General features: G+C 39.7%; 1 pseudogene; it reads right to left on the bottom strand.

The window, feature by feature from the left end:
* Window positions 1–532: 532 nt before the first annotated feature.
* Window positions 533–5,374, bottom strand: LOC129411697 (olfactory receptor 52E8-like; annotated as a pseudogene).
* Window positions 5,375–5,858: the final 484 nt, after the last annotated feature.

Below are 5,858 nucleotides of genomic sequence, written 5' to 3'. Positions count from 1 at the left end.
TGTTTACTTTGTACATGGCTCGCCAGGTAAGGAGCGAATAGAGGCCCTGCTAAGAACACCACAAAGGATTTGGAGGAGCTGATCTTCATCTCGGCCGCTTCACACTTGGCTGCAAACCGCCCCAGTGCATGTTGCAGGTCCTGGTTTGATGAAGCCATCAGGACAACATCATCTGCAAACAGCAGATGAAGATTCTGCGGTCCCCAAACCGGACCCCCTCCAGCCCCTGACTGCACCTAGAAATTCTGTCCATAAATACAGTGAACAGAACCTGTGAAAAAGGGCAGCCCTGGCGGAGTCCAACATGCACCAGGAACAGGCCGGCAAAGCAAACTGGACAGTCCTTATCAAAGTGCCCTGAACCTCATACTCCTGGAGCATCTTTCACACAACACCATGAGGGACACAGAATGCCTTCTCCAGATCCACAAAGTACATGTGGACTGATTGGGCAAACTCCCATGTACCCTCGAGCACCCGATGGATGGTGTAGAGCTGGTCCAGTGTTTCACGACCAGGACAAAAATCACACTCCTCCTCCTGGATCCGAGGTTTGACTATTGGATAGATTCTTCTCTCCAGTAGCCTGGAATAGACGTTTCTGGGGAGGCTGAGGAGTGCGATTCCCCTGTAGTTGGAACACATCCTCCAGTCCCCCTTCTGAAACAGAGGGACCACCACTCCAGTCTGCCAATCCAGAGGTACTGTCTCCGACCGCCACAGGATGTTGCAGAGGTGTGTCAGCCAAGACAGCCTCACAACATCCAGACACTTGAGATACTCAGGACAAATCTCATCCACCCCTGGAACCTTGCCACCAAGGAGCTTGCCAACCACCTCAGTCACTTCAGCTAGGGTGATGGACAAATCCGCTTCCAAGTCCCCAGCCTCTGCTTCCTCCTCAGAAGACATAACGGTGGAATTGAGGAAATCCTCGAAGTAATCCTTCCACCATCCGACATCCCCAGTTGAGGTGAACTGCTCTCCACCCACATTGTAAACAGTGTCGGTGAAGCACTGCTTCCCCCTCCTGAGGCATCGGATGGTTTGCCAGATTGAGGCCATCTGACAGTCCTCCTCCATGGCCTCCCCAAACTCCTCCCAACCCCAAGTTTTTGCCTCTGCAACTGCACAGTCTGCAGCATCCTTGACCTGTATGTAGATGTAGATTTGAGATGCAATGTGATCAATAGTAAAACTACAATTGTAGATGGAGTATTAGAGTGCCTGATGGTCAAAATTAACTTAATGAAATTTAAAAATATAATTGTTAGCTGCATATGAAGGTCACCTGGATCATGTCTTGATAAATTTAACCAAATGACTGGCGCCTTGTTTAGTCCTTCAAGCAGTGGTGGGCTGTCAGGGCCTGCAAGTTCTTCTCTGCTGGCCTAAAAACATTTATGAATCACAGAGTGATGTTAATATTATATTATTATTAAATAATTCCCAATAGTCTGTCCGCTTCTTTCATAGCTTTTCCGATGGTTGTGCTGCTTTCAGACATGTATTTTCACATTAAAGCATTTGACCAATCGCACTTCAGCCATCATCTGTTGCCAGGTAGGGTCAGTCTGCCTGAGGCCTTCACACAATCTGTTCTGCAGGCCCTCGAACACACAAATAAATGTTGATGAAACTGTAGCTTCAAACAGTCAGATTTTGAGTTGGTATCACCAGGGCCTTCTAGCAGGCGTATGGCAACGTCACTGTATTCAGACCCATTGATTGGACAGTCAGAGAGTGCATCAGCACACCAGCTAGAGCTAGCAAATTGCACCTGTAAGTAGCAGGCTCCCCGAATCGAAATTATTATTACTATATATATTAGTTATTATTAATTACCAGTGGTGTCGTGGGAATTTTTTAAGTGATACGCGATTCGTGACTGAAACAGGAGGAGAATAAACCAGGATTTAACCAGCATTAAACCAGGTCTAAACCAGGTATAAATGAGGACTAATCTTGGACTAATCTTGAGAGAGAAACCCCGAGCAGGGTGTCCGCAAAGCGCGCCGGTCCCGGTCCTTTGTGGTCACTCAACAGTCCCAACACTCATCCTGGTTTAGTTCTGGTTCAGTCCTGGTTTAGACCTGGTTTAGACCTGTGTTAGTCCTGTTTTAGTTTTGGTTCAGTCCTGGTTCAGTCCTGGACCCTCGTGTCGCAGGTCACTATAGGACAGTACTAGAGATATTAGTGTTTCCCGCAGTACTTTATAGTTAAGGAGAACCACGTGAATCCTCGCAAAACTACGGTCGTCTCACGGAATCTCTGTCAATTAGGGACCCAAATTACATCTGGATTACTTATAAATGACATAAGTGATAATTTTCCTTTAGCATCGTACATCAACTCATACAAAATGTCAAAGCTACACCCAAAACTAACCTTCAGAAACTAATGCTAATTTAAAAGAGTGCTTCAGTGTTCAGACATGGGATGAGGTTTATGCCTCAACTGACCCTGACAAAGCGTTTGATATGTTTTTGTGTACATTAATAAAACTTTATGATAAGCACTGTCCCCTTAGATGTATATTAAATAACAAAAACAGATTAAATATCCTGAAAAAACAACTTTACTGATTATTCTTAAAACACAGAACTGAATATAACAAATATAACAAATATAACAAATAAAATAAGATCTACTGAGAAGTATTACCATAAAGTATTAGAACAGCAAAGAAATAACATTCAAGGCATTTGGAAAATACTAAATAGTAAAATTAAAGAAGGAAAGAAAAGATGGGAATTCCCCATTTATTTTGTCAAGAATAATCTCACCTTAAACGACACAAGGGAAATAGCAAATGCATTTAATGATTTCTTTATAAACATCGGACCCACATTAGCAAATAAAATAGAAGAATCAAAGAATACACATGGAACAGCTAAGTCTCTATTTATCAGAGCCACAGATGAAAGTGAAATTATTGGAATTGTAAACAAATTTAGGAATAAAAGTACAAGAGTCTGTTTCGATATTGATAAGGAATTAATGAAGAATGCCATAACTTATATTGCTACACCATTTACATATATTTGCAACCAATCCTTTTTAACAGGCACTTTTCCAAATAAAATGAAAATAGCAAAAATTATTCCTATTTTTAAAAGTGGCGATAGACATCTGTTTACAAATTACAGGCCCATATCTCTTCTGCAACAACTTTCTAAAATCTTACAAAATTCTTAGAAAATCATTTTCTTACAAAGCATAATGTGCTAAGTGATCACCAATATGGTGTCAGGCTGAAAAGGTCTACTCAAATGGCTATCAGTGAGCTTGTGGAGAATTGTTGCTTAATTGTTTACTTTTTGTTGTGAAGATGTGCCCTCTTGTGTTGCTCTGTTAAAATGAAGTATGTTGCAGACACATTGGTTATTATAACTTTATTCTGTTAACTAAACATCTTTGGATTTTATGCAGAGCAGATACAACATCAGTTGTATCTGTCCATACAACATCAAATCAGTAAATAATCTACATTGTATTTGTGTACACAGAAAGAGATATTGTTAATAGTACAAATAAACTTAAATCATTTGTATATTTGAACAATCAAAAACAAAGGCAAAAAACACATGCTTTTGTAAAGCTATAGCAGCAGACTCCCCTACATTCCTGTTATACCATTTATTTTACTTAAATCAGTAGTTAGTACTAGTTACATGCACTGCCTCTTAGTTTCTATTGGTCCAGTGTTTACTCAAAAATCAGCAGCACTTCCAGCAGGCACTTCAAGTTAAGTGCTCAAACAATATAATCTCAATTACAAGAGCACTTGAAAGTCATATGAAAACTACGACTCCTTCCTCCTAAACAGCTTTTCTCTCTACTTAAATTAACATACACATTCTCAAAAAGATTTACACAAAAATATTACTTCAACAACTTACTGACTGTAAATCATGATTTAAATGCCTTCTGGTCATTACAATGTGTGTGTGCCTGCATATGAATAGTGCAAAAAAATAAAATAAAAAAATCACAAAATCACAAACTTTATCATGGCCTGTGACAGAGGGATGTGCTGATGATGGTGAGTCTGTTCTGTGCTTAGGGTTAGCATTGGAGATGGTTCATGTTAAACTTTTCAGTGATTGTACGTCAGCAGCTCATACACATAGACTGTATATATGAATGGACATATATTCTCTGTAGCATTTCATTGATTTCATAAATGCAATGCACTTTTATACAGAGCATACAGGTAATAAAAATGATATGCAGTGTTATCCTCATTTTAGAAGTCAAAAGGGTTTTGTGGTTCTGGATGTAATTATTTTCTGTGGGAAACACTCCAAATTGCTCTTTCTTTAAGGTTGCCAACCCCTGTAATATAGTTAGCATAAAATATATGCCAACATATATATATGGACAATACAAATCATATTAAAATTCCTTTGATATGGTTGGTACTCTTTGACTTTTTTGTGCTATTCTCACAGATTGCCTAATTTCTTTGGTCAGCAACACATAAATGATTGGGTTCAGCATTGGAGGCACCACAGAAGTCAGTGAGATGTTTATAATTCTAGCATTTGGATGAATTGTTGACCCAAAGCGATAAACAAAGATTACTGGCAAGTAGTAAATGGCAACTAGTGAAAGATGACCTGAGCATGTCTTTATAGCTTTGATTCGCTCTTGAGAAGCAGATATCCTTGACAGGGCATAAGCAATATAACAATAACTTACTAAAATAAACACTAAAGGTATCCAAAGAATTAGTATAGGAGATAGACCTGCTATTGCACGGCTTGGGGTCATGTCATTGCAGGCAAGTCGGTAAATTGGACCGTGATCACAGTAATAGCTTTTTATAACAATCGAGTCACAAAATGAGAGTCGAGTGAGAAGACCAACGCTAATGAGCACAATGGTGCAAATACCAATCCAGAAAACACCTATAACAGAAAACATGAATTTAAAGGTAACTCTGACATGATAGTGTAGAGGATCAGCAATAGCCAACAGCCTGCCTGTCAATGCCCAGGACAACCAAGTTAAGGGACTGCATGGAGAGGAAGACAAAACAGAAAAACATGTAGGCTAAGCACTCATTATAGGAAATACGGTTGTGGTTAAATAAGAAAGTGTCAATGACTTTCGGCACCAAAGCAGAACTGCCACACAGGTCAGTTATGGCTAAACTAAACACTGCAACATTCTTGGGAGTTCTTAGACGATGGTCCAAAATGATTACTACCATCACACAGACATTGCCCACAACAGACACAACATAAATAGCAAAAAGAAAAGCATAGTAATAATTTACATGTGGAATGTCAATTAAACCAGTTATTAAAAAATAAGGAGGCCGCACAAATGTAATGTTTTTTCCAGGAGCAGAGTTGAAAAACTCCATTTTTGTCCATTGGAAGTATGTCCTAGGCAGTGTCCCTCTGCTCCCCTCCCGCACAAATATCTGCTTATATTCACCCTGTGTAGGGTTGTGAGGCTGCCCTCAAGGGGGACGCAGCTTTCATTAATGACAAACATGAGCAAAAGTCGACTTATTATGTTATACAAGTACTGGCACTTTTATTTACATTGTGTATTGGTGTAATTTTTTGTGTTGCCAGTATACTGATGCCCACTTTGTGCAAGGTTTGTGCAAGATGCAGGTGAGGTCATATCTACATATAATTAAGTGTCATAGTCCCTTTTTAATTAGGTCCATAAAAAAATCAGGTTATGTGGAAACAAGTTGGGTATGGCAATAGCAATGAACAGCTGAGCCACAAAATAATCTGAGGGCATGACAATTACTGCACCAACTCACTTTTACGTCAGGCTCTATTATTCTCTCACTCAAGAAAAAGAGCTCAATACTTAAACTCCTCGAGTTA

The sequence above is a fragment of the Boleophthalmus pectinirostris genome, unplaced genomic scaffold (genome assembly GCF_026225935.1).
Source record: "Boleophthalmus pectinirostris isolate CB_2022bp ecotype Guang Dong unplaced genomic scaffold, ASM2622593v1 HiC_scaffold_598, whole genome shotgun sequence".
Classification (NCBI taxonomy): Eukaryota; Metazoa; Chordata; class Actinopteri; order Gobiiformes; family Gobiidae; genus Boleophthalmus; species Boleophthalmus pectinirostris.
The sequence above is the reverse complement of the archived record's forward strand: the minus strand, read 5'-3'. Positions and strand labels throughout refer to the sequence as shown.